This window comes from Sceloporus occidentalis, unplaced genomic scaffold (assembly GCF_023333645.1).
Source record: "Sceloporus occidentalis isolate IW3139 unplaced genomic scaffold, rSceOcc1.0.p SCAF_3, whole genome shotgun sequence".
In the NCBI taxonomy this organism is placed as follows: domain Eukaryota; kingdom Metazoa; phylum Chordata; class Lepidosauria; order Squamata; family Phrynosomatidae; genus Sceloporus; species Sceloporus occidentalis.
In genome coordinates, this window is record NW_028316983.1 from 9,287,717 (window position 1) to 9,298,748 (window position 11,032).

Genomic DNA, 11,032 nt, shown 5'->3' on the forward strand with positions numbered 1-11,032 from the left:
CAGTTTCCATACCGCCGCCTCGGAGGACGCTGCAAAGAGAGAGGCAGCTTCCTCACGGGAGGCCAAAAACGGGGCTTTTTTTTTCTTTTGCCGGCTGGCGGATGCGCAGCTGCGCAGCTGCGGCACTCAGCAGCGGCGGCAGAAAGCTTATGTGCACATTTAAAGCGCCCAAGCCCCTTTAAAACTTTTTCTCTCGCCCTGCCCAAGAACAATAGTGGTCTCCTGCCAGCTGGTGATCAGCTGGTGTTGGCATCCTTGTCCGCTTGCACATTGCCAATGTCACCAGCATCATGGATGCCTCCTCTCCTTTGGTCCCCGTGCTCTTGCTGAATCTGCAATGCACAGCCACAGCTGTCGCCGCTGCCACCGCTGTCCCCCTGCCATCCCCCATCACCTCCCTTGTACATATGTAAATATTTAAAGTTTTAGGGGTTTTTATTGTTAGGTGAAAATGGCACAGGAATGTGTGTAGGTGTTCACTTTAAATTCCAAACTTTCCCCGATTCTAGCAGCGCATGCGTACATGTTGCTCTAGGGTTAGGGTTAGGGTTAGGGTTAGGGTTAGGGTTAGGGTTAGGGTTAGGGTTAGGGTTACAAGTCTTAAAATGCGCTGCAGCTGTGCTGCAGCTTCCACACCTGCATGGCAGCTGACGCTGCAATTAAAGCCTGACTGCAAACTGCGCATGTTCCAGGACCCCGAGTCATTATGTGACGCAGCAGACACGGAGCTTTTAAATGGGCAACTTAAATTAGCAGCGTAACAATTCTGGCGTACTGGTGCAGCAGCTTACAGACGGAGCTGCGCAGCTGCGCATCATACAGAAAAGAAGTGGGGAAAAGCAGCACCTTTTTAATGCTGCTGCTTCTCGCTTGGGGCGTGCGGGCGGCGTGTTCATGGCGGCATTCAGGTAAGGGCCGTCTGAAGGCTCTACCTTCATGACGTCATGAACACACCCCTTTTTGCCCGTCTGTATCCCGCCTATGTATTGGGCCCGGAAGCGAATTGGCAGCCAGTGAAGATATTTTAATACGGGTGTTGTATGGTCCGCCCTTGGGATTCCGGTGACCAATCTGGCTGCAGTGTTTTGAACCAATTGAAGCTTCCGAACCTGGTAGAAATGTATCCCCATGTAGAGCGCATTACAGAAATCCAAGTGAGATGTTACCAGTGCGTGTACTATTGTTTCTAGGTCCTTTCGGTCCAGACAGGGACACAGTTGGCGTATCAGCCGAAGCTGATACCAAGCACTCCTGGTCATCTACTTGAGATAACTGTAAGGATGAATCCAGGAGTACTGCCAGACTGCGAACTTTGTCCTTTAGGGGAAGTGTAACCCCGTCCAGGACTGGATGGCAAATTTCCCTGCCCGGGCTTGGGGTACCTATCACGAGTACCTCTGTTTTCTCTGGATTCAGCTTGAGTTTGTTTTTCCTCATCTAGCCCATTACTGACCCCAGACAGGCATCCAGAGGAGAGGTGCCATCCTTAGTCACTGTATCATTCGGAGACATGGAGAGATAGATCTGGGTGTCATCAGCGTACTGATAACACCGTGCTCCATGGTTCCGGATGATCTCCCCCAGCAGCTTCATGTAAATGTTAAACAGAATGGGGGACTGAATGGTGCCCTGAGGGACACCAGATGTGAGCTCGCTTTTACAAAAGCAACTGTCCCCCAGCCTCACCATCTGGAATCTTCCCGAGAGGTAGGATCAGAACCACTGGAGCGCAGTGCCCCCGATACCCAACTCTCCCAGGCGTTCCAGAAGGATACCATGGTTGATGGTATCGAAGGCCGCTGAGATGTCCAAGAGCACCAACAAGGTCACACTTCCCCTGTCGATGCCCAGACAGAGATCATCGACTAAGGCAACCACGGCAGTCTCAACTCTGTGGCCCGCCCTGAAGCCAGTTTGAAATGGGTCCAGATAATCGGTTTCATCCAAGACTGCTTGGAGTTGAAAGGCGACTGCCCTCTTGATCACCTTTCCCAAGAATGGTAATAAGAGACCGGTCTATAATTACACATTAACAGGGGATCAAGGGAGGGTTTCTTCAGAAGAGGTCTTACTATTGCCTGTTTTAAGGCCGATGGAATTTTACCCTCCCGAAGAGATGTGTTTATTATAAAATGTAATGCAGTTTTTATGGCATCTCCTCCCTGAACAGTCAACCAAGAAGGACAAAGGTCGAGAGGGCATGTCATCCTTTTCACACAGCCAAGGAGCTTGTCCTCGGTATTCACAAACTCAAAACTATCCAGAATAACTTTGTTTCCAGAGTCACTGGATGCCTCTGTTATAGGTTCTGTCAAAAAAACAGCGTCAAGATCAGCCCTTATCTGAGAAATTTTATCAGCAAAGAAGTAGTTGAAAGCGTCACAGCAGGCTCTCGATGGCTCTAATAAAGAGTTCAGGGTGGCTGGGGGTTGGGTTAATTCCCTGACCACCCTGAACAGCTCTGCTGGGCGAGACTCTGCTGATGCAATCCGTGCAGCATAGAACGAGTTCTTAGCTGCATCGATTGCCACTCCGTAGGAGTGTAACATGCTCTCATGGAGTGTCTTGTCAGATATGTTCTGATGTTTCCGCCAGTGGCGCTCTAGTCATTGTGCAGCCCGCTTCATCTGGCGAAGATCTTTAGTATACCAGGATCTTTTATTAGGAGCGGGCTGGTAAGGACGCTCGGGACTGATACTGTCTATTGCCCCGGTGAGGTTTGTATTCCAATTGTCCACCAGGGTTTTGACAGTGTCGCCATCGTTCCCAAACATAACACCCTCTAAGGCTTCTTGGAACCTTTTGGGTTCCATCAGCCTTCGAGGGCAGACCATTGTAATGGGTCCTCCACCCCCGAGGGGTTTTTGGATCATGGCTTTCAGCCCTACCTTGACCAAAGAATGGTCTGTCCATGACAAGGAGGAAATAGAATTTATTTCCACCCACGGATATTCTCGGTCCGTACTAAAGACTACACTGAGCATATTACCAGCACAATGTGTTGGACCCGAGACCAATTGGGACAGGCCCATGGCTGTCATGGATTCCATGAACAACCGAGCTGCACCTATGAGGTCTGATGAGCCGGCCTCGAAGGGGATGTTGAGGTCTCCCGGGACTAGAACTCTGGGGGACTCCAACACCAGCTCCGAGACCAGCTGTGTCAGCTCGGCCAGGGAGTCTGTTAGGTTACGGGGTGGATGGTAAACTAACAGAATCCCCAGACTGTCCTTGGCCTTCAGGGTCAGGTAAATACACTCGATATATCTCAGTTTCAGAACCGAATTCTTGGTCAAGGTGATATGGCTTTTATGGACCACGGCCACTCCTCCCCCTCGCCCACCTTCCCTAACCTGGTCCTTTAGCGCATACCCGGCTGAGAGAGCTTTGGCCCAGGTCACACAGCTATCCTCCCCCAGCCAGGTCTCCGTGATGCATGCCAGGTCGGCGTCCTGATCATTTAATACATCATATATGATGTGAGATTTGTTTTTCACCGACCTGGCATTACATAGGATGGGAGTTTCTCAAAAGGGAGATACTGAAGGCACAATTTCAAACAGTTCCAGTGAGGAAGAAAAATGGGAGGTGTCTCAAGAAACCAGGATGGTTGACTAAGGAACTTTCAACTGAGCTAAGTTTTAAATGGAACATGTATAAGAAATGGAAAAATGGGGAAATCACCAAAGAGGAATTCAAAGAAATAGCTAGCCTGTGTAGAGATAAACTCAGAAAAGCTAAAGCACAGAATGAACTCAGGCTTGCTAGAGAGGTTAAGAACAACAAAAAGGGCTTTTATGGATATGTCCGCAGCAAAAGGAAGAAGAAGGAAATGGTAGGGCCACTGCATGGAGAAGATGGCAAAATGCTAACAGAAGACAGAGAAAAGGCAGAATTACTCAACACTTTCTTTACCTCAGTCTTCTCAGAAAAGGCAAAGGGTGCTCAACCTGAGGATAATGGAGCAGAGGACAGAATAGGGGAAATTCAGCACAGAATAAGCAAAGATATAGTACAGGAATACCTGGTTAACCTAAATGAATTTAAATCTTCAGGACCAGATGAACTACATTCAAGGGTATTAAAAGAACTCGCAAATGTAATATCAGAGCCATTGGCAATAATCTTTGAGAACTCCTGGAGAACAGGAGAAGTCCCAGCAGACTGGAGGAGGGCAAACGTTGTCCCATCTTCAAAAAGGGGAAAAAAGGGGATCCCAACAATTATCGTCCAGTTAGTCTGACATCAATACCAGGAAAGATTCTAGAGCAGATCATTAAAAAGAGAGTCTGTGAACATCTAGAAGGCAATTCCATAATCACAAAAAGGCAACATGGGTTTCAGAGAAAGAAGTCATGCCAGACAAATCTAATCTCTTTTTGATAAAATTACTAGCTTGGTAGATGAAGGGAATGCTGTGGATATAGTATATCTTGATTTCAGTAAGGCCTTTGACAAAGTTCCCCATGACATTCTTGCAAACAAGCTTGTAAAATGTGGGCTAGACAAGGCAACTGTAACGTGGATTTGTAATTGGTTGACCGGACGAACCCAAAGGGTGCTCAACAATGGCTCCTTTTCATCCTGGAGAGAAGTGACCAGTGGGGTCCCACAGGGCTCTGTCCTGGGGCCAGTGTTATTCAATATCTTTATCAATGACCTGGATGACAGTATTGGGAGCATACTTATCAAATTTGCAGATGACACCAAATTAGGAGGAATAGCTAATACCCCAGAGGACAGGACCAAGATTCAAAATGACCTGAATAGACTAGAAAGCTGGGCCACAGTTAACAAAATGAAATTCAACACGGAGAAATGTAAGGTACTGCACTTAGGGCGGAAAAATGAAATGCACAGATATAGGATAGGGGACACCCGGCTGAATGAAACTACATGTGAAAGGGATCTGGGAGTCCAAGTAGACCACAAGTTGAACATGAATCAACAGTGCGATGCGGCAGCTAAAAAGGCCAATGCAATTTTAGGCTGCATCAATAAAAGTATAGTGTCTAGATCAAGGGAAGTAATAGTGCCACTCTATTCTGCTTTGGTCAGGCCCCACCTGGAATATTGTGTCCAGTTCTGGGCACCATAATTCAAAAAGGACATTGAGAAACTAGAGTGTGTCCAAAGGAGGGCGATTAAAATGGTGAAAGGTCTGGAAACCATGTCCTAGGAGGAATGACTTAGGGAGCTGGGTACGTTTAGCCTGGAGAAAAGAAGGCTAAGAGGTGATATGATAGCCCTGTTTAAATATTTGAAGGGATGTCATATTGAGGAGGGAGCAAGCTTGTTTTCTGCTGCTCCAGAGACTAGGACCCGGAGCAATGGATGCAAGCTACAGGAAAAGAGATTCCATCTCAACATTAGGAAGAACTTCCTGACAGTAAGGGCTGTTCGACAGTGGAACAAACTCCCTCGAAGTGTAGTGGAGCCTCCTTCCTTGGAGGTCTTTAAACAGAGGCTGGATGGCCATCTGTCGGGGATGCTTTGATTTAGATTTCCTTCATGGCAGGGGGTTGGACTGGATGGCCCTTGTGGTCTCTTCCAACTCTACGAGTCTATGATTCTATGATTCTGTACATCCATAGCTCCATCAAGCTCAATTGAACAAATTACACAGATACATGCCAATCCCCTCTTGTTTGCAGTATGAGGCTGTGTTTTGCTTCCTGGCTTGTCCACCACTAACAGTAAACTTTGTCCAGAATCCTCTTGGGTAGTTATGTAGCTACTCAGTGACTCCCAGTCTGACCCCCCACAGGGACATAGCCAGGATTTTAGGAAGGGGGGGTCCAGACTAAGTGCCACCATTATAATGGGGCTTGGGCGTGGCGGCGCAGCAGCACACACCATTCATTTTTCTAATGGAAGGGGGGGGGGCGTCCGGACACCAAGACCCCCCCCCCCTTTGGCTACATCCCTGTCCCCCAAATCCTGACTTGCCAGGCACTTACCAGGTCGATTCCCCTGTCACTTGGGAAGCAGCTGACCCCCTCAAGTGAATGATTTCCTTTGCAACAGGCAGAAGAGGGGTCCCTTTCACAATTTCCCCTTACACCAGACATTGCTCCTATAAGGAATTTGTGTGGAAAAGTCTATGAGTTTTTTCCCCCATTGAGCATGGGCTGCTGCCCAGGATGTGGGGATTGCATTAAGCACTGAACCATGACAGTGAAACCTGTGCCAAACTGCATTATTTCTGCAATGCAGATGCAGCCTAGGTCTATTCAGAATAGATTTTCCTTCGTAATAAGGCTGTTGTAATAAAGTTGTACATTGTTCAATGGTACATAACTGAGCATCAGTGGCTTCAGTGTTTCACTTGAATAACCGGGATTGCAGAAACAGCATGTATGTTCACAGACATGGTTCTTCCACCGTGTTGGTATTCAGCAGAGTTGTGCGTGTAGCATAACCACTGTTTAATAACATGAATTTAAACTGTGCAAGCATGATGTGGGATCTTTGCTTATAGTAAGAATGGAAACTAAAACCCATCAGAATTGTAGGGGTGACCTATAAAGATGATAGCGTTAGATCTGTCTCTTTGGACAGACAGTTTTACTGCATGAATACCAATAATGTAACAAAAGGAATATTGGAATTTGGTTTCTATCCCAGAATCTGAGGATCTAGAAAAGACTTTTGTTCCGAAGGAGTGGCACAGCTGAACAAAGAAGCTACAAAACAAACAACATAGCACTCACCAGCAGAGGGCAGCAAGACCAATCCATACAAGCTAGATGTAGTCAAAAATCATAACAAGCCTTTATTCCATCCCCAGCATTCTACTAGAATAGAATAACAGCCCCTGCCTGAACAACATTGTGAGTTTACTAGTTCATGAAAAGGGTTTGGCTGATGTTTTGTGATGTGCAGACAGAACAAGAATGAATTGGAGGAACCACATAAAAATAAAATATGCCTCTTTTCCAATTTCAAACTGACTCAATATGTAGAAAGCATTTTTCTTTTCCTGCATACATTCCTGGTATCCATTGCCCGCAGCTGAAAGCCAGTTTGTGAAATTAGGTCCATCCCACTGTACAAATTAACATTGCATGATGCCTTGTTTTTAAAGTTTACCATGTGAAGCAAAACTAGATGGCTCATGTGTGCTGATTCACTTGTCAAATTTTCATTAGCAGAACCAAATAAAAACAACTGTTATACTGAGAACAACTGATAATTTATAAGATGGCACAGACACTTTCTTGTAGCCATAGCAAATTTGGACTTCTAAAGCAGCCTTTGTAGTGAGGTGCTATGGTCTGTGGGATAGCATCCAAGGACCATGTCTCATTTGGTCTCATTTGGAAGAGAGATTGGGTCAGACTTGGAGGAGACCCAATTTCAAATCCCAACTCCACAGACTTCTCTGTCTCCTTATTTTTCAATATTTTTCTTTCTTTCATTCATTGCACTGTTAGCAACCAGAGGTAAAACATAAAATCAAGTGAAAAGGAAAATCACTGTGTGACAATTGTGGAATATCTAATCCAGACAGATTGAAAGACTCAGTGACTCAGATAAAGCAAGCAGCTTCTCTGCTATCATAGGGGAAAAAATCACCCAATGGGGCTGGCTTTGCTACTGACCTTGAAACATCATTGCAGAAAAATAAGAAGACAGATTTCAGAGTACAGGAGAACAAGTCAGCTCCTATACCAAAAACCAGTACCAGAAACTATTCCTTTAAGAAGGAAGTAGACAAATTGGAATGGATTTGCAGGTTGGGAAGAGCATGAGGCAGAGGCAGCGGTGGTGGTGGTGGTAGTCCTACAATGCAGAAAAGTTTTACTCTGTTGGACTACAACTCCTAGAATCTCTTATCCTGAATAGCCAGTAGGAGTTGCAATCCAAGTAAGCAAACAAAAACAAAACATCCCTAAACTCTGTATAAGGTTGAAGAAACCAGGTATGGTTAGCATGGAGAAGAGATCTTAAATTCTTAGATGGTGCATACCATGCTAGCCTAATGAAGAGAAATCGGGAAGGATAAAATAACAGAATTGTAGCATTGGAAGGAACACCATTGTCCATCTAACTGAATCCTCTGTTAAATCAATAATCATAATCAAAATCATCATTATAACAACAATAACTACAACTACAAATGGTGGAGCCTCAGACATATATGACCAAGAACAAAACAATAAAACACAGCATTTTAATATACTAAAATACTAAAATAGCATACTAATGTACGAAAAACAAAATCCTCATTAGTCATCTTGGCCATTTTAGGCACACTCCGCATTTTAATCCAGTGAATTGAAGAGGATGGTCTTCAACCTTTTGTGAAAACAGGCAAGCTCCTCCTCGAGCTTTGGGTATAAAGGAAGACTGTCCCACAAATGAGGAGCCAGATCTTGAAAGACTCATAGCCTGGATAGAACCATACGCAATGGTGGAAGTGCCAATAATCCTTCGCCTGTAGATTTTAAATTCCTAGATGTTACATACTATGCTAGCCTAACTGCCAGATACAGGGGGAGGTTAATACATATGGCCTTAAATTCCAGGGCCAAAAGCTTGTAATGAGCCCTGGCCTAAAGAGGTAGCTAGTGGAGGGATCTATGTGGGGAAGTGACCTATGAATATTTAGGGAGATTTAAAACAATCTGTGCAGCACTGTTCTGTATTAAAACCAGAGCAAAGGAGTGAGAACACAAGAAGGCAAACCTGCCAGTAGGCTATTATAATATTTCAGCCATGAAATATGGGCAATCTTGATGGTCAAAAATCTACAGATCCTATGGATGTTCAGAATATGGAGGTTATATGTTTATGCAATTGCCCCAGTAAAGAGGCGTAGGGACAGATGATCATCTAGCAGCACTCCAAAGTTTCTGGAAACTAGGACAGAGGCCAGTGTGTAAGTCTGTAAGTAGAGTAGAGGGCATGAAAGTGGGGCTATTGGGCAGTCAGGCTGAAACACCAGGATCCCTGTTTTATCTATGTTCAATTTCAGATGGTGATGGTCATCCACACAGAGAAACACTCAACAGGCAGTCTGTCATGGACTTCTCTATGATAGCATCTGTTGAATCAAGGGTGGGTTACAGACTGCTGAAATGCGATGGTCTCCCGCCACCGCCACTTTCAGTGTCCGGGAGCCGCAGCGGCCAAACCGCGTGGGTCCCGGACACTCCGAGGAAGGAGCGCGGAAATCGCGCTCCTTCCTGGGCCCCGGAAAAGACATTGCGAGGCGCTAGTCGTGCACTCACGGCATCACTCCCGGGGTGTGACGTGCAGACACACAGCGTCCACTACGTCAATTTGGCGGCGGCCGTGTGGAAAGGCCGCCACCATTTGTTACGGACTCTGTCCGTAATAGGAGTAGGGGGCATCTGGAAGAGACGACCCTTTTTCAAACTGGGACGTCCTGAGAACGTCCAAAATGGCGGTTTGTAACACGCCAAAGTTCTGGAAACTCTGGATGTCATCTGTGTAGATATGTAGAGGTGGCCATCCTATGTCTGCATACAGTGCTTGGTAAAGTGGAAAGCAGTAGGAAAAGGGGAAGACTACATTACGGATGGAGTGGCTCAACCAAGAAAGCCATGGCTGCCCTGAGTTTTCAGGACCTGAGCAGGGATGTTGATGACTGGGGCTGATAGCAATCTCTCATTAATAGGGTCTCTCATTTATAAGGTCATGGCAGAGGGTGAGCTTTGTGGCCTTTTTCAACTCTAAGATTCTATAATTCTATGAGTTTACCATCTTCCAAGGTAGGCCATTTTAGTGTTGAATAGTTCTTACCATTGGGTAGTGCTTCCTAATGTTTAGTCACATTATCTTTTCTTGAAGTTGGAATCCATTGTCTCAGGTCTCACCCTTTGGAGTGACAGAAAACAATGTCACTTCATCATCTACGTGACACCCCTTCATATATTTAAAGATACTCCTCCACTGCACCTAAGATATGACTTTCAGATGAAGCCATTCTCCATCACAACCCCTGTGTTTTGTTTTGGTTTGCAATAACTTGCATTTCTGTTCTACCAAAATAAAATTGTAGACTATATGGTGTAATCTTAGGCCTTTATCAAATTGTGTACATCTACTGATGTAACACTCTCCCTGCACAAATTCCTTTCCCATTCAGCTGCTATAATCTGCAACAGGACAGTCAGTTTTACCTTCTTAAACTGTCAGCCCTGAACCTTTCTTGCTACCCAGAACTGTCTGGCAGGCTCCCTGGACCAAATATTTAGGGGATGCAGGAGCTGTATTGAGGGTGATCATTCTGGATGTGTAGATGGGACTTTTTTCATCAGTTTTTTTCAACATGGTTGGATTCTAGCCCCAATCTGTAGTTTCTTTTGTGCTAACTCAATAACCATTGTCCCTGGCAAGGTCAATAATGCTTGTCATGGACAAGAGAACACTTCTCTTTCTCTGATATATCCATTTGTGGTGAAACCTGAGATCCCATGACTCTTCTTCAGGATGTGGAAAAGCTATCTAAATTGGGGAAACTGGTAAAAATAAAGTTGAAGGAAATGTCAAAAAGGTCAAATCTCTCCATGAAACTTGGAGATTACTCAAAATGCCATTACTAGAGACTCAGCTAGGATGTTTACTACATATCAGGAACACAGTGTAATGTCCAAGCAGCCAGCAGAAGAGTTAACAGTATGAAATAAGCTATTACATATATATATATATATCTGTTCCTGTAGTGGTTCTCCTGTGGGAAATAAAAAGGCACACTAAATTTCACAAAGAAAATGTAAGGAGGCAAGCAGGGATGCAAAAAAAGAAAAGAAAAGAAAAGACTTGAAGGAATACATTGCTAACAAAATCAAGATCAACCACAACAAATTGTGTGAATATGTCAAAAGCAAGAAACCAGTTAATAGAATCATGGGCCTGATACAGACAGCCAAAATAAAGCTGCTTCGAGTCACTTTGCAAGTATGCTATTTAAATGATACATGTGTCCTAAGAGTCCAGAAGCCACACCAAAGCCACACTCCAGTCCTAAGGACTGGAGTCCAGCTTTGGTGCAGCTTCCAGA